Raw genomic sequence first — 18,050 nt, 5'->3', positions numbered from 1 at the left:
TATGTAGTGCTGTATTTGTCTTTGATGTGTTTTAAGGAACAACGGTCCCTAACAAAACAACATTTGCGAAAATTCGTATATATAGATGCAATGATTTCTATATTTTTGGCTGTCCAACTGGACATCATCTTTTAATGAAAAAGGAAAAGAAAACATATGAGTGGGTACATATATATTGTTAGACCTGAAAAAGGCTCAGGCAATACAGGAAGGCATGGCCAACAAAGATTATAGTTACGAGGCCAACGGAGAATATAATAGAGCACCCTAGCACATATTAATACAAAATATACAGTTATGTCAGAGAGCAAAATGTTGACGACTTTTCGATCACTTTAACTTATTGCTGGGATCATCTTCAGGACAAAACAAATAGGTGCCTGAGGCAATTGCCTGTTGAACGGGGTTTTGGGGCTCAAATTGGGGAGGAATGCTAGGTCCAGGTTGATCTGAGAATTGAATTGGGATCGAGGGATAGTCCTGCGAAGAGGAGGGAGTTCAGCGGACCGCAAATTATCACAGCCACTGGAACGTCCTGCGTGAATTGGGGGATTCCATGGTTTGTTTCGACAAACTAGAACAGCCAATCGCTGGTAGTAGGGATAAAAAAAAAAGAAAATCATACTTACCTGCTCGCTGCCTCTCCTCTGTTCTTTCGTCGGAACAGGAACAGGAAGCACCCAGGCTCCAAGTTTCTCCAAGCCGATCCCTGAGGGTTGTGGTTCGGCGCTCAGACAGGCAATAGGAGCCTGGGCATGTCCTGCACCCAGGCTGTAATAAAGCCTGGATAGAGATCCTGAAAAGTGTACATGATGGTTTGACTGGCCAAAGACGGCCGGCCAAATCGTCATGGGCACTTAGGTACACATACCACTCCTTCCCCTGCTGGTTGACAGCCCAGCCCGCCCCTTAAACAAAACTGAGCAAGTACTGTCAAAATAAAATGATAATAATGTTCTGTTATTATCATTTTATTTTTCGTGGGGGTGATGCTCCTCCGCCTTAGCGGAGGAGCTGTCGCTGATTCTCTGTCGCATATGCATTAGCCCTTATTTGGAGGTGATTGCCGGAACTTGAGGTGCAGAGAAAAATAAACGATCTGTATGCTGCACGGCTGGGTCCCCCTCAGCTGCATATTGGGCTAAAGGCTAGGGTGCAGCTGGTAAAGCCCAGGCAACAACAGAACACACATTGGCAAAGCCAATGCGTCTTGCATTGTAGTCCGCCTTTTGGCTGTGCCAATGCCTGTTTTGTTCTGTCCAAGCGCAAATTTCTCTTAGTAGCCCCTGCCATCGAAGACAATTACTTTGTGTGCAGACGTGCTCTTGGGAAATGGTAGACTGGCGTCACTCACACTGAAGTGAGCTAATGGTTTCAGTGAGTTCATACCTGGCCATATTGTATGGTCTAGTTGTTTGGGGGGAGGTGAATGATATGAAAGTAGATGAATGAACATATATATATATATATATATATTTTTTTTTTTTTTTTTGCGGTAAAATCAAATGGTCTTGCTAATGCCAGACCTATAAATTGTCTTTTGCCTTCTTGTTGTACAAGCTTCACATCTTGGTGTGTCTGTCTGTCTGTGCCCCAAAAGAGGATGACATGGGGTGATGGCTGCTTGTGGATTTTTCAGTTGGGAGGTAAAGTTCATGAAAATGACTGCCAAAATGCAATTTGAAATTTAAAAAAAACGCCAAATGCGCCTGGAGAGTGCACGGGTGCCAATGGACTCCTTAGAAGGCGCCTGGGCACAAAGCCTACTTTCGCTGCAGGTCCCAGAGACGCACGTTCCGTGTGCTTCTCGTGCAAGGTGTGTGTTCCGCAGCTAGAGGGGGGTGTGGGACAGAGAGCTGAGCTTCCTCCCCACTGGCACACACGCACGCACAGAGTCATAGCTTCTAATACCCTCGCGCGGGGAGGAGGCAGGTCCAAGCCCTGAAAGCACAACTCAGAGCAGCTCTCCCCCGGCAGAGGGAGGAGGCGCGCGCGGTTCTCCGAGGGAGCGAGACAGAGTGAGGCGACTGCCGCTGTCACCGGAGAAACACCCCCGATGCTCCATCCATTTCACACTCCGAGAGGGGTGGAGAGGATGTAACGGACTACAGGATATTTCTTACTGGTTTGCTGCTGGAGAATTGCTCATTTCTGGTTCTGGTTCACTTTGTCAGTGTAATCTGTTCGAGGCGTGTGGCTCGGTGGAAACTGCACTTTATCGTGTTCATTTTAGGCTGGGAATTCAAATAAGAACCGAGAAGAGAAAAAAACACAGTGTGCCGGGAATTGTAAAGCAGGAGACGGAGAATGAAGGAAGCAGCAGCAGCGGCCGGAGGGCGCACGGATCCATGAGGCGCGGAGCAGAGGGCGAGGGGGCCACTCTCCCGGGCACCGCTGCCTTTCCCACATAGCCCCTCACTCGACGTGCCTCTGACCCTGCCTCGCCCCAGGCGGCAGCACCACCCCGGAGAAGCCGGCATGGCGTCCAGCGCCCGCCTCACCGACCAGCGCCAGCTCTTCGAGGAACTTGAAAAGTAAGGAAGCTGCCCCCTGGAGCGTTGCCCCTTCTTCTTCCCGGGAGCCGACCCCCATCCTTCCCCTCAGAGTGAACCCTTCCCCTCCGCAGGGAACCCTGCCACCCACTCCCTGGGAAGCCCCCTGCCAGTCTGAAGTCATCACCATGACAGGAGAGAGACCCGTCTGGTGCCTTTACGGTGCGCGCTAGTTCATTATTTGTGACTGCACAGAATAACTAATCCAGGTATGCCTGTCACAACTGCAGTACATTTGCATGTCATTCACAAGGTGCTTTGAACCCTTGTTCGGGAACTCACGCGTTGGGGGCGGCTTTCCTGCCTCCGCAGCGCTGCCAAGCCCCAGTGACCCCTGGCCATGAAGGTGAGGGTCACAGAAACGGCCAAGCGTTTTGCAGAATGGAATGTCTGTTTTGTGGGATTAAGGGCCGTCCACGTGCTGGGTAAAACAGAGTTATTCAAATCTTTTGCTGTGCTTGAACTTGTGGTTTTAGCAATGTCTGGCGACTAGTTGTGTGTGTTGTAATCTGATTTCGACCATTATCACCTTGAATGGCTTTCACCCCTCATCACCCCGTAGTCTGTTTACATGGGACCGATCTGACACAGATTGCGTAAATGTGTTCTAATTGTTCTTTCCGGGACCCTGTGTTGAGAGAGCTAATAACGGGGTCCCCTACAACATGCCGATAACCCTCCCACACACACACTGTCAGTGGTAGCTAAGATGCACAGATAATAGAACCAGGGAGACCCTGAAAGGGGAGACACTCTGGGCGCCAGAGGTCGCCCAGACACCTATGGTAAGGTCAAACTTGCCCATGTTTAACGGAAGGTCACAAGACAGGGCCACTATTAAAGAGCCCAAAAGCGCTAAGAGGCCGTTTAAATGGTACTTGCGCTGCTACATTCTCATAAACCTTTCCGCTCACAACCACAAACAGGCGTTCAGCAGCTAACTAGAATAATGCGTTATTCTGTGTCTATCTAGGCCAGAAAGTGAACAAAATTTAAAAAATATTATTACCAACTACTTTAAATGTGTATAACACTGTCCTGCCCCACCTTCGTGCATGTAAAGGGAGCCTCTGCGAGCCGGTTACTTGTGCAGTTTGTAGGAATAGCACTGGCTTGTCACGCGGCTTTTCTTCTTAGCGGCGCTCAGAGAATGGCTCAGATCAGGTCTAGAACCACAAAAATATAAAATGGGAAATAAGAAGGACTTTGCTCTTAGAAAACAGATTATGTCCGTTGGTGATGAGATATTAGAATTCGTCCTCCCCGACCAACTCATTTCGGTCACCCAAAAACAAGCGTCTCTTTAAATGCCTAACTTTTTAACCGTTCCCCATTTTCGGCATATTTAGTTTACTGCTTTACGGCTGGACGTGAGTTTTACGCCTACCTGTCAACGTAAGCAACATATCTCAGTTGGTTAGTGTGATGTGGTAGAGATTTGCTTATAACCTGTAGGTCGCATATTCTAATCCGTATAGAGCCGATTCAATTTTTAATCCTTCCCGGGTCGGCAAAACCAGAACAATTCGGCTGATAATAGTAACACCTGTGTTCTTTACAGTCACCGGAGACGCAGGACTGGCAAGGGGCCCTACGTAAAAGACAAGCTCAGTGAAGTATGCATATGGTCGATTCTGCTTATCTGTAGTTGTTGCACAACGCAGAAAGGACGGAGACTTTTTACCAACAAGTCCTCGCTGGAGTTTCGTTTTCCAGTTTCCGCCACAAAGTGAGAAGTACTCTCTTGTTGAACCCAGTAGTCAGTCAATGCCCCTTCACACAAGTTCCACTCAACACACAGACACACAAAAGTGCGCGTGCACACACACAGACGATGGGCAGCGTGGCAACAGTGCAAGGTTCACGTATGCACGCACAACAGGTACAGCCCAGGCAGCAGATTGAAGAAGTTCCCCTCACACACAGAACAGCTAAAACGTAGACACCAGCTGTGCGTACACATAACACAGGTAGCAGAACACATATAGACAAACATACGAAGAGAAGAGACACAGGGGCTTTCAAATCTTCATCAAACACATTTGATGCAGGACGGGTCACATGGGGAATCTCACCCCCACACAGGGTAGACACAGCAAAACCACCAATGGAACAGGCCTCCCTAACACACACCTATACACACACACACACACGTATGTGTGCACTAACGCCCACAGACAGCACATGCAGGGGCTGTGTCTTTAGACCCATACCCAAAATGTTGGCCCTACCCTCCAGTCCAGCAAGAGTAGCAGCACAACCTTCCCTTACATATATAAAATGTATAGCACTGGCAGCAACAATGTGGTTTCCCCTCCCACAAGAACCAATATGGTGGTGAGATGTGGTTTCTTTGAGCCGGTTCTGAAGCTTTCCACGTTCCTGGAAGTGCATCTCACTGGGTCTCGGATTATATAGGGTACGTAAGAAAGGGAATGCCCACCAGAATGTGTGGCTGCCCTCTGGAGAACACATCAATCCCATTACTGCCTTTTTAAACAGACGCTTATGACCGCCGTCCAACCATGAGATAGAATATTCAACCTGGTGAAAACTGAGGGGTGTCAGTCACCCACCTTTCCCCAAAGAAAGGCATCCCTTGACCGCACCCCATACAAAGGTCCCCATCAAAACGAACATGATGCATGTGGGGCGTCCACATTACTCCTAGATTGGAACCGTGTATCCTATATTCAAAGCATATTTAAACATTTTCAGGTCAGATGGAGCCTTGCACGACTTTGCTCCTCACCTGGGGAGAGTGTGGTATGTTTTGGCGGAGGCAAATCATAATTTCGGTGTTGGAATCATTGATTGAGAGGGGGGGGGGGGGGGGTGCTTCTCAAGTGCAGCGTGAACAGGTTTCTTTCCGATGGTGCACATCGGTTTTTTAGGCCTCCCCTTTTCTGGCGATGCACCCCTTTTAAATAAACGTGTACCTTCATTTGAACAAACTTGTATCCCCGTTTTCTGACACTGTACCCTCATTTTACAGGGCATGTTTCCTGTATTTTTCTTTTCTTTTATCCTTCACTGCCTTTTTCATATTACATACTTTATGTAGGCTTGTGTATTGCTTTGCCACTGCCCATGGTATTGGGTCTGTCTTGACATGCACCGCCATTTTTACACAATCTTGGGCGTTCTTTACTTTGGTGTTTTAGTTTGGCATTTGCTGCTGAAGAGTGGTTGGGCCAGGGCAGGCCATGTTTTATACGTTTGTGTTTTTGTCGTATGCCGTGTGAATGTTCGCAGAATGCTCTCAGAGCCTCACAGGCTCAACTCCGACAGACACTTAGAGAGATGAGATGGGGAGAAAAACAGACTATGGGGTTTGCCGAACTTGACGTGAAATAAAGTAGGGAAGAAAGATGGGGGGCTGATGAAAAAGTGAATGGGAAAGAGGTAATGTGAGCAGGCAGATAGGAAACGTTCCAAGAGGATGGTAAAATGCGAGGGAATGAAGAGAGAATGAGGGTCACGTTTCAAATATGAAGGAGAGGCAGATAAACGGAGAAAAAAGTTGGAAAGAAGTAAAACGAGTAACTAAATACAGAATGTGAAGACATCAGAATTATTTTGTGCACAGTCTGTCTCCAATATTCACAAGGGATGTGCATGTGGTGAGTGTTCCCTTGAGAAAAAAATCAAGAGATATTCCCTGGATCCCTTTAGTGATACTCACGGGAGTGCAATTTATTCGATATACCTCCAAAGCCGATAGGGTTTTTTTTAGCATGACAGGTACACAGGCACCGTGAAGCAGGTCGAATAGAGTAGAGATGGGCAGCTCCAGAGATGTGCATCAGAAGAGATATGAGAGAAGGTGCGACTGAAGGCAGAAAGAACAGAACAGCACCGCTCCTTGCATCTCACCCTGATGGAGGCGTCCATGGCTTGTGCCCTCTTCAGCTGATCCAGGCATTGTGGAAGTGCACGAGGCCTTTGATGGAAGGGAGTTTCTCTTCAATTCATCCCCATGCAGAGATTCGTGAGGGTAAAGGCTGTGGGGGTTCCTGTGGCCTGAGTGCTTCCTGCCGCCCGGCCCCATAGGGCATCCCCAGATGGGAGAGCATGAAATTAGCATCAAGCATGGGAGTCATGCTCTATTCACGGTGCCGGATGGTGTTTTGTAGCCATTCTAAGGAGACTGAGAGAATTTGAGCAACATTGATGACAAAGAACACAGATTGATGCAGTTGAAAGTGCCTGTCTGAGTGACAGATGGAGAGAGGAGGACACGGGGTTTCTCTCCACACACACCCTGCAACCAGATGCTTGCAGCAAACATGGGATCTGGCAGCGGCACTGAGGGCAGAGAGGAGCAGGCAGCGGTGGAAGGCTCGAGGCGGCCTTTGGCTAGAGTAAGGGCGTTTGCTGCTTTTTCTGTGGAATAAAGAGAAACAGTGGAAGGATGTATGTTGGCCTCAACAAGAAGCCTGGACTCAAGATTAGTAGGTACAGAACTTAGAGTGCCCTAGGGACATTTCCAATGGTTGAATACCAAGCCAAGCCTCAACCTATCAGGCCCAAGGAAGAGTTTGGTCTTAATTTCAGTGGATTCTGAAATCAGCTCCTTTCTTAAGGGGTGGATGGATTCCTGGACCAGATTGACCTGGTGCTCTTGTTAATGTTTAGTACAGGTATCTGTCACACTCTGCCTCTCTCTTCTGTTGCGAACACATTTGTCTTAAACAAATAATCCTGTCATTTTTTGGGAGAATTATCTGAAGGACCCTCTTATGGGCTGGGCTGCATCAGGCATAGCCCACAACGCTCTCTGGGGAGGGGAAACTTCCTGTGATTTTGAAATGAAGAGTTCTCAATTCTTTGCTGTCTAATTTAGAGAGCTCATTCCCTTGGCTGTCGAACTTCCAGTTAAAAATGATGGTCATACCATGTACCTTCAGTCAGAGCACTGGGGACCAGCTCTTTGGTGGTGCAACCTTGGAGGTTGTCTCTTCGCATCTGCCCATATTACATTGTATGTGCTGTTGCGGGTGCATTTGACAGATTGCTGTGACTATTTGAAATAAGAGTCTCTAAGCAGCAAGAGGAAGAGGGAATTGTAGTTGTCACCAGCCTGCAGATTTTGTGATGTCACATCCCCTGAACCCCAGGACAGTCTGTCCTCAAGGCATTAGGTATTTTGAACCCCTCTCATTTATTTTGCATATAGTCTACACCCTGTTCACCCCACTGGGGCCTCCAGGTCACCTTGTTGGGTGATATTTGCCATTATCTGTTCAACCAGGTCCTTGTTTACCCCCAGTAATTGAAAAAGAGAATTTTCCTATCTCTGTAGCCTATTTTTATCACCTCCACCAGGGAAAAGCACAAATCAATATCTGCTGCTTACCCTGGTAAGCATTTTTGAGCGGCATTCCAGTTTGCGTTGCGATCCACTGTTATCGTGTTTCCCGGGGCTGGAATTGACAGCCTGGACTCTTTCATAAATACAACTGTCACACGTTCTCGCATTTAAATGTCTAAAAGTGAGGAGTCTGCTGGCAAGGGACTTCCCCGCCGCGCCTGGTTCTGCCGTGAAAGGGGTTTAACTGGGAACTCACTCCCGCGGACTGTTTCCAATTATAGATGTGCCGCTTGCGTGCCGCAAGATGAGATGCACGTTCGTGCCTTCAATGTGTGCAGATACTTACCTTTGAGTGCCATTGGACCCACCTAAGTAAAAGGAGAGGAAGAAAAACATCTATCCTTAGAGAACTCAGAGGGAGTCTGTGTCTGTCTTTGTTTGCACAGCCAGAGTGGGCGAGAGATGGTGATTGTGAAGAGGAAGTGCATCTTGAGTCCCTTGTGCTTTGAGAGCTCTCATTAGACATATGTGTTTGCAGGGAACAAAACACCCAGGTTTTGAAGTTCACCCCTCCATATCATGCTATAGGAGTTTGAACAGTGGCCGTGAATGCCGGGTGAGCCACTGGCACTGGGTTTGTACTGTGTAAGAGTGAGATTAGGCATATTTGCGCCACCTGTCAATCTGTCAGAATATGCAGTGTGGCCCGCAGTACCTGAAGGGGTTGCGGATTGGATGATTAACGCAAATGTGGGTGGCGTCGCCTTGTGAGGGCACCAAAAATGGGTCAGTACGGGGTTCTCTAGCGCAGAGACTGGTTATGTGGCCCTGGTCGTGCTGCCTGTCTCAATACTTCGAACTCCCAAGCCTAGCTTTAGTAGAGTCCCTTGTGTGAAAGTGGTAGTGCGCATGACAGAGGACTCTGGAATGTCCATAAACTAACCTGTGCCCCCTGCCACAAACCCGATCTTTGAGCAGGCCATTCATCACCTGTGGTTGGTCCACTTTCTCTGCCTCTTTCAGAAGATGTGTCTGCCGGGCAACTATTCACCCATGGAAATCACGTTATTCGTATCTTAAAACACTGTCGGTTCACCCATTCGGTGATCTATAAGGGTCATTTAAATCCTTTCTGCAAATTTAAGGAGCAGGGACACCACTACAATTGTACAAAGTGCCGGTTTCCTTGTCACTCCCCTTTTCAAAGCGGCCCAGGGCAGTGAGACCTTAAGTTTGAAGCTAGTCCCTGAATTCTAGAACCAATGCCTTATTTTTGTGTTGATCTGTAAATACTGGATCTGGGGGCAAACAGTGGGATTCACTCATCCATATTGTAGGTGAGTATGAAATATCAGATGAGTGTTGAGCAGTGGAAGGAGACCTGTGTACTTGAGTGAAGCCTTACCTGCTTGGAGTGGTCTGAATATTGTGGTTGTGCTCTAAACAGAGCTCAATCGTCTTAAACACTGTGGCCAGCCCTGAATACTAGATATGGGGTAAGTGAATGAAGGCGTGTACCATGAACTGAAATGTAAATGACAAATAGATTGATCCAACCAATTGCTATTCAACATGTTTAGAAGTACTTGATTTTTTTCATACGCTGTAGCAACGGTATATGGGACGATTTGCTCAGGATCACACATTTATGTTAAAAAGAGAAACTGCGGTCAAGACTAGAGTTTTCTTGTTTGAAAGTTAGCTGCTGCTTCTTTGGCTGACGCCCTGGAATCTGAAGCCTGTTTCTAGGCACTTAAATCCTCCGAAGGCAGCCTAGATCATTTCTGAAAACAGGAAAAGAAGTCCCTAAAGACAACAAGTGTAGAAGGTTGTGCCACCTCCAAAACCTGATCTGTGGATGCGTGTGCACACTTGTTTGTGTGTGCGTGCACATGAGGCACTGACGCATGTGTGCTTGTGTGCACAATCTCGTGCATGTGTTTGTGCAAGCGTTTATTATGCATCCGTTTGTGATCGCCCATATGTGTGTTCACCAGTCCTGCCAACTTCCTTAAAAAAAATCCACTCTGTGAGGAGGGGGCGGAGCTTAATCCCTACGGCTGCCCGAGAGGCACTTTTGCCTTCTCCCACCACTAACCTGCCCTCCCTCCAAATAAACCCAAAAGCTTCCTGAGCCTGCCCCCACCCTCCCCCCCTTTAGAGAACGTAGAATGCTTACATTTTCTAAAGACCCAGGGTAGGGGGTTACAGCGCCCCTTCTTTGCACCTGTGTGATCTCTTCACCAGGTGACAATGAGAATGGAGCTGATGCCGTGTGACACATGGTGGCACCGTCTGAGTTGACATGCCTGGTACATGCGCATATGCTGTGGATGCCTGCTCGTGAGTGCCTGCGTGGGTGCTTGTCTACGTTGGTGGCTGTCATTTCACTCACATGATTGCTGAACCAGTTTAGATCATGTGGAGCGGAGCCCCACGCTGTGTTTCGCGTTGGTTTGCCTGAGAAGCACAGTGGTAGGTATGAGGAGAAGGGTCTGTAACAGTAACTGGCCGCCCTTTTTTATCCCCACAAAACAGCGCCCGATTGGGAACCGGCATTTTCAGGCCACCCACTGACTTTCCGCATAATCTGGGGAATGTCAGGCAGAACACGGCCGACAGATGAGAGCGGGGTTTCCCTGGATCTGCTGCTGCGCGTGCTGACACACTGGAGACCTGGAGAAACGGCCCTTCTACAGGAAATACCGGCATGAGCTTCGCGTTAAATATTTTAGCAGAAGGTTTACTTTTATCACACACGGCCAATGCAAAATGATATTTTATTCATGCCTTCCTGTTTCAAAGAATTAGGGAGGAGTTGAGCTAGACTTAAACAGGAGTGATAAAAAAAACATGACTGGGTGAATAAATACTCGGTGCATCCAGTTAAATTAAAATGTTGCTCTGGGATTTTTTTTCTTACTGTCCAGTAAAATGCGTGCCAATTATTTACAGAGACAGAGCTCTTTTCCAAGATGGCGGAGCTGGGATTTTTCGAACATCCCCAGCCTTCCCCAGGGATCCTGGTCTCCCTGTGGTACATTTGCTGCGTTTCCGAGCATGCGGGTCTCAGAGTGGTGGTGGTGGGTCCTTTGTAGTGATTGATGGAGAGTACAATGGGTTCTTGCTGATCCGCGCATGTAAAGATCACAGTAGGTGTATTTTTCAGAGGGCGTGGGGTGTAATGAAAGGTGTACATAGAGGTTGGTCTAGATATAGCCTGGAAGAGGGGAGTAAGTAACAGGTGCGAGAGGGGAGTAAAAGCGCCAGAGCTGTGGCTGGCAATGCTGCAGGCATGAAGTAAAGTAACAATTACTTTCTTGGTTCTACTATTTTTTTTATTTTTATATATTTTTATCAGACATGCTACCTTCATTCTTTTTATGATGGTCTTGACAGGCCTTGAGTAATGCCGTTGTGCGGACAAACACCCCTGCCTGGTTGTTTTGTAGTCAACTGGGACAATGCTGCTTTGTGTGACACCCACAGCCAGATTCATTGTCACTTTTAGAATAGTCTTCAAAATGGAGCCAGTTTGCAGAGGTGCAACGACTCATTCTTTCAGTAATTAGAAGTACCTGTATAGAATACCCTTTGGCAAGTGGCATCGGGTGCATCTTATATCCAGATAATTTGTACTCATGTTGTAGACCTCAGACAAATGAGAGGCCAACTGGGCCGTTTAGTATTTGAACCAATGGTCTTGAGGCCGATTGCAGTTGTGTAAAGACAGGTGAGGCCTTACCAAGCTCAACTTACTGACAGTAGGTTAGTTTCGAAGGATGCCTGTTACGGCGGCATGTATTTGCTAAATAGTAAATGCACTTATAATTCAAAACAAGATCACACAAATAACTATACAACATGGTCCAGTTTAGTATTACTGCACAATAACAATGAACGATTTCTACACTTTAGATGAGACCATTTGCCACAGTCTATATCTTTCGAGATGGACTTACGCATTTCATGTTAGAAGCAGATTTCGGTCTTCCCCTAAAATGCCCAGATTTTCTTCTCTTAGCAGTAATGTTTTAGCTGGAGTGTGCACAAACAAACTGCTTTGCATTCGGCACACGTCTGCGATCCCCCATCTTCAACTTTTTAATCTTGAGATGATGTAGCATGCAATTATTGGATTTGCAGAACAAATAGTACAGTCTAATTTCTAATTAAATATGAAAGCTGCATTTCAGCACGAGCCATTTCTAGTCATCCCCTATGAGGTAATGGAGGCAACAGTGAATGCCAATATCTATGTAGACCTTCTAATGCTTGAAGCACGTTATTTCCATTTGTGCAAAATTAAAACTTCCAGCTTATTGCCAGTGAATCATTTATGATTTATTTTCAATTTGCAAATTGGGGCATTTTTTTCCTTTCTGCTGCTGCTGCCACCCCATTGTAAGCCTGCCGCAGTGCCCCGAAGGAACAAGGGAAGGTCAGTGCTCCTCCGTCTTAAACGGTGCATCACCAGGTCTACCTGGATCTCATGGTGTCCCAGGGATTGGGTGAAAGGGCTCTGCCCTCAAATCTTCTCACATCCAGGTTGTTCCTCCCTTGTTTGAGCTTCTCTTTATGAGTAGAGGCATGGCGGGAACTGGGAGCTGAGTGAATCCCAGGAGCATGTTTTAAAACCAGACCAATATTTTACTGAGATATCCTATCCATGAGTATTACTCTGGAGAGGTGTGGCTCACTGGTTAGAGGCAGCAGACCCGTAAGCAGAGAATCGGCCAGGGACCAGGGTTCAATTCCCGACGCGGCAGGGTCGTGGACCAGGGTCAAAACGGACTCGATAATTCTCGCCTTGGTACCTACTCTAACCAGGAACACACTCGGCAACTCTGGGCATTAAGCTTGCCTCATCTCTACAACGGCCCCCCACAGACGCCAGGGATGCCTGGTTTCACCTTGGAGATACCCAGAAAGGGACCATCTCACAGGGATAGCCAGGACGGGTTCCCCAGCGGTCTACAGCGCCGGGACGCCCCGTTGCTGGGGCAGCTGTGCGCTTTACAAGTCTACAACATTTACATTTACATTTACTGGGGGTTTCTCTAGCAAGGTTTGTAGCCTACACATTTGGCCTAAATAAATCATTTTGCTACACAATTTTCCAAACACAATGGCTTAAAAGCCATAGGCTTTACAGGCTTTTCTGAAACCAAACAACAGATCCAATGTTTCATGGTCAAGCAAAGTACACAGGAGCAACATTGCTCAGAAGACACTCATACAATAAAATAGTTTCATGATCTCTCAGGCCTCCTTTCAGCGCAGGGTGGAGGAAGGGTCCACCCTTCTTGGCGTTTCTCATCTCCTAGGTGGCACATCAAGCACACGGGTCTTTCTCCCACACTGCTTGTATTTTCTTAATATATTTAAAGCAAAATGCATTTTTTTAAAATTAAATGCAACATTGCGGTGTTTGGTGTGCCACAAATAACTGCTTTGTTTCAATGAGTGCTTTTCACGAAATCCTGTGATGCTGGACTATCAGGTTCCAAAAGCAGATAGTATGGAAGTGGATTTTCGGGTGCCGGCCTACTTTAGACAATAACTTGATTTCCAGTTGTACATGTTATGATTCATTTTGTTGGTTCTTGTTGGTGCAGGTATAAGTTGTTACAATTGCCCAACTCATTGGGTCTCGTTTGTCGTCATCAGAAGAGCAACTAAATGAGTTGATCTTGTTGCCATGTGAACATGTGACTTGTAGGCTGTAGATACGTTTCTGCAGCTGATGGTGGACATACCAAGCTTTCGGCCTTTTTATGTAGGCCACGCCACATGCTGAATTGTCACTTGGTGTTCAAATAACAGATGTTCTTGCTACCCAGCTCTTTGGTCCCTCTTGTATCAACTTTATAAGGATTTAAGACTGATCCACACTATGATACAAATATGTATTTATGGTGTTGGACACAGACCTCTGTTGCATGCGCTTAAGCGACTTTCATGTAATGGCTCCACCCCAAGGCTGCTTCACCACTATTGCGCTGATGAGTTCGTCTGGGCACTATTTATCAGCCTTCCTCAATAATGTAGAACACGTATGTTGCAGACAGAATTTACAAAGTATTCATACCCCCTCATCACATTGCTTTTGATTTCTGTTTAAATAGGTTCACATTTCCCAAAATCCTATGCCAGAATAGTACCCACACTAGAGACTCCGAATACTAAAGTCTATCACTGAATGGAATTTTCTTCTTCAGAAATCTTTGTATGTTTTTACAAAAGTCTTCCATCTGAATCTTTTACAGAAATTCCAATTGTCATTGGGTTGCTTCCGCTAGCGTGCCAGATAGCCTGGATTTCTGCCTTACTCCTCACTTTAGACTTCGACATACTACCTGAGATAGTTATTGTCAGGAAGCAGAGCACAGTGGCTGTTGCATGAGAGCTCCTTTCAGTGGCACTGTCCTTACCCGTGTGCGCCTTAGTGCAAGTACACACAAAGGTATGCTGGTCTTTAAGGAAGTCAGTGAATAGCCATAGATGACGGTGCTTCAGAAAGCTGGAAGGGCTAGGGAAAAGTCAATCATAGCCCTCTGTCTAACATGCAGTCAATTGTGCTCCAGCCATACCAGCCTAGTCTGAGATCTCCTGTTGTTCTGCCAGAAAAGTTCACTTTTGATCGCCCGGCTGCTTGCAACCTGTAATTTACGTGTGAAACAGCTGGGTGGCGTGTTTATTTCATCAGTCACAAATTCTGTCCGAACCTTGGGGTCGGAGGACAAGTCAACCAAAATTATACAAATGTCAACCTGTTATAATAATTACCAGTTATTTGTTCCATGTTTCCAAAAAACTGCATATTATTTTTGACTATATGCTATCGTATTATTGACTGTGATTCAATTTGAAAAGATCGTACTGTAAAGAGTTCTGCTTATATTTGTCATCCAAGACAGCAGCAAATATCATGTATCAGTCTTTGAGTGATTTCATGATCAGGTTGTAGTTTTCACTCAATGAGGGGAAGGGAGAGTGTCAATTATATGTTTCAGAGCAAGGAATTGTCAGGGCCTTGACCTGACATGCTAGTGCTGTTGGTGCAGACCAGTGGAGTACAGCATATTACAACTCCAGATAGGACTGGCCTACTCCTTTCTTTTTTTGTGACTCCCCTTTATCCAGGCTGGTGCCTTCCTGGCTCAGCATCCTCAGTATGAAGTTTGGAGCACTCATTATTTTGACTCACTAACCGGAGAGCTAGTTTTCATCCGTTTTGTCACTGGTGGATTCTAACAGCAGCCCGAGAAGATGGCTACCTTTGTGGGGCAAGTGGTTTATTTTGAACTCCGTCCTGTTGCGTCTGTGCATGTCAAATGACCTAAAATAAGTCTTTTCATTGTGTATGTATGTCATCTGAGGACTCCTCTGTATGGCTCACAGCCTTGGAGAAAACCTCTTTTTGCAGCCAACTGGTCGAAAGTCACTAATTTCAGGTTTTGGGAAATGCCATGCGTATCTTCCTGAGGCAGTTTCAGGCTGTACGTTTTTGACTGGCTTTTGGAAGGGCAACGTGACAGCATTCCACGATAACTTGGCGGTCACACATACGCTTCATGATTCAAATGAAACCCAGCGGCCACGTAGCCAAGAATTTTTTTTTTTAAACCCTGGAGAAGGTTGAATGGCTTCTTTCTGCAGGCTGGAACATCCATAGACAAAAGCAGACACGACTGGAAAATTATATCACAGTACCAGGTGGTTTACAAAAGTGACTTCCCCGGCTGAATGGCAATGCCCCACATTGAGTCCAAGGCGTGAAATCGTGGCTCAAAATCACGACATGAGGAATATGATGCGTTTGAGCATCTTTGACCGATGCTTCAAATCTGCCTTGTGCAGCTGTCCTCCTTGGAAAGATTGGGTTCCAGTATTAATGATGGATGCTCTGTGCCTGTAACCAGTTGTGGGGTTTGTTGGGAGGTCAGAAGTCCAGATAGAGGGTTGGAATTTACAGCCGTCTCCTCTATGGCAGCATTACTCAGGAGGAAGACTGGAGTATGCACAGGCAACGCTAAACTAAGCGCTCCCATGGGATTCGGAAAATGCTCATGTGTGGCTGAAAATGGAAGCAGCACATTGATGGAGGGTGGCTGCGCTTAATGGCTCATGAAGTTTTTTTTGTGTGAAATCAATTTGCAGACGGCGTTTAAATATTTTTCTCTAGAAAAGCCTTTTATTTAAATGCATTTGTTCCACTTTTACTGTGGCAAGTTTAGTTTATACAACACAGATTGACGAGAAGCAAGCATTTTAAATATTATCTAACAGGCTTCTTCAAATGCGGTTACCAATTTTAGTACATTCACAACAGTTTGAAATTTGTGTACATTTACAACGGTTTCTAGGGAGGGTGGGAGTCATCTACAGTCATTGCGTTTTTAAGTTCATGTGTTCGGTAACAGGTCAAAGTAGATTATAACGTGTGTTCTTTGATTCAACACTGTCAATTTTTTTTAGATATTCAAAATTGTTTGCACTGAAAGGAAAACTGAAATTTGGAAATCATGTTTTTTTTTAAATTATTATTATTATTAAAGCCAGCACTTGCATTTTTGTTGCTGATAAATGCCTGTCTATAAAACCAACTCATTAGATTATTACGCAAAAATAATTTAGCCACCAAATTCATCAAATCGCTTTATTGAGGGCGAGAGAAGGATGTGTGATTCCTGCAATCATCTGTCATGCCGTAGGATTGTTTCTAAAGCGCGGAACATGGACAAGTGATAGAAAAATACCTCAAATCTTATTAGAAAATGTGTTTAATCCTCATTCAGCATGCTTCATTTTCCCATCACCTTAAATTGGATAAAATGAGAGACTTTCCTTTTGTCACATTTTCAGAATGCACGCCACACGCCTGCTTCCCTGTGATTACAATCCAACATAGGAGAGAATGTGACTTTGATAATAATACATTAGAAGAATTTCCCTTATTAATGTGCCTGCTTAAAATAGGAGGTGAAAAACGGAAGCCTCTACCTGTCTGGGAAATGTACAACACAGCGTGAGACTTCTTTTCCCAGTAAAAGCTCGAAGGCGGATAAAAGCAGCTATGCGGAGTCAAAGGCTTGCCAGGGAGAAAAGTCACGTGAAGGAGCGCGAGCCGTTCCACAGAGAGGAATCTGGGTACGGGTGAATTGACGTCAGGCCATTGGTTCATCAGGGCGATGACATTGGGTCAAGTTAATGCGGCCATCTTGTGCCACAGGGGCTCTAGGGCGCCATTTTACTTGTAAGACTACAGCCACTAGCATTATAAACAAAACAAACGCATAGGATTAATATTCACTATGTACCCACTCTTGGCGCTGGAAACGGCAGCTGGTTTATTTAAATCTCATTTCGTGTTCGCCAGGGTTTGGGAGCCCGCAATGCATCATAAGGGTGGCATTGGAAGAGAACCAGCGGCCTGGTTTTTGTTCACACTGCTGAAAATATATGGACGTGCTGGGCGACCAGGCGATGTTTCTGTGCTCGAAATATGAAACCCGCTCTGCTTTCATCAGGCTTGACACATGAGAGATAAGGCATGGCATTAGTCACGATAAGTAAAGCATTTGTTTTAAGTGACATCCGCAACACTCCGGCCTGAGCCGGTCCATTAATCAACATGAAGCAGGGCGTACTGTAAGTGTAGCTTTTTTCCAGTCGCCAGGATTTATACATTAATATATTAACACCTGCTTGCCACTTAGCCTTTTCAAAAAATTGCCTTACATAGCCATGCGAGGTCTCTCCATCCAGAGCTGTTAGCGGGGCCCTGGCTGCCCCTCGGATGCATCACACAGCAGTTAGGGAGATACGTGCAGCCAGCCGAGGCCAGAGGTATTTAATTAATGGTCTCATGAATAAACAAGCCTCTTCCAACAGCTTGGAGGACTCATTCCTCTAGACCACCACATATCTGGGCGGACAGGAGAGGGACCTGCCTATGGCTAAGAGCTAGTTTTATTGCACATTTTAAAGGAAAAACTAAATCAGCACTATAGGATTTTGAGAAAAGAAGACATGTTGTTTCTCATCGTGAGCAGTCCTGTTACCTCCTTCAGTCCGGCCATTTCATTGAGTTAAAAAAATATGCAGTTGTCTGCCTTATGTTTCTCTCCAGTGAATGTTGCATGACTTTTTCTTTACCACTTGTACATCACGAACAAAAA

General features: G+C 46.0%; 1 protein-coding gene across 22 annotated transcripts in view; it reads left to right on the top strand.

The window, feature by feature from the left end:
* The window catches only part of PTPRD (protein tyrosine phosphatase receptor type D), a 3,784,543-nt gene that overhangs the window by 3,075,628 nt on the left and 690,865 nt on the right, over positions 1-18,050 (top strand). For 19 of the 22 annotated variants that reach the window (XM_085633637.1, XM_085633629.1, XM_085633583.1 and 16 more), the window contains exon 1: positions 1,924-2,534. The exons of 1 other annotated variant lie outside the window; for it this stretch is intronic. The gene's annotated coding sequence lies outside the window, so the exon portion shown is untranslated. Of the gene's footprint in view, positions 1-1,923; positions 2,535-2,629; positions 2,762-18,050 lie in introns of those variants that run through there. 2 more of the 22 variants (XM_085633496.1, XM_085633489.1) reach the window with 2 other exon arrangements.

Source organism: Triturus cristatus, chromosome 2_1, assembly GCF_964204655.1.
Source record: "Triturus cristatus chromosome 2_1, aTriCri1.1, whole genome shotgun sequence".
Lineage (NCBI taxonomy): Eukaryota > Metazoa > Chordata > Amphibia > Caudata > Salamandridae > Triturus > Triturus cristatus.
The sequence above is the reverse complement of the archived record's forward strand: the minus strand, read 5'-3'. Positions and strand labels throughout refer to the sequence as shown.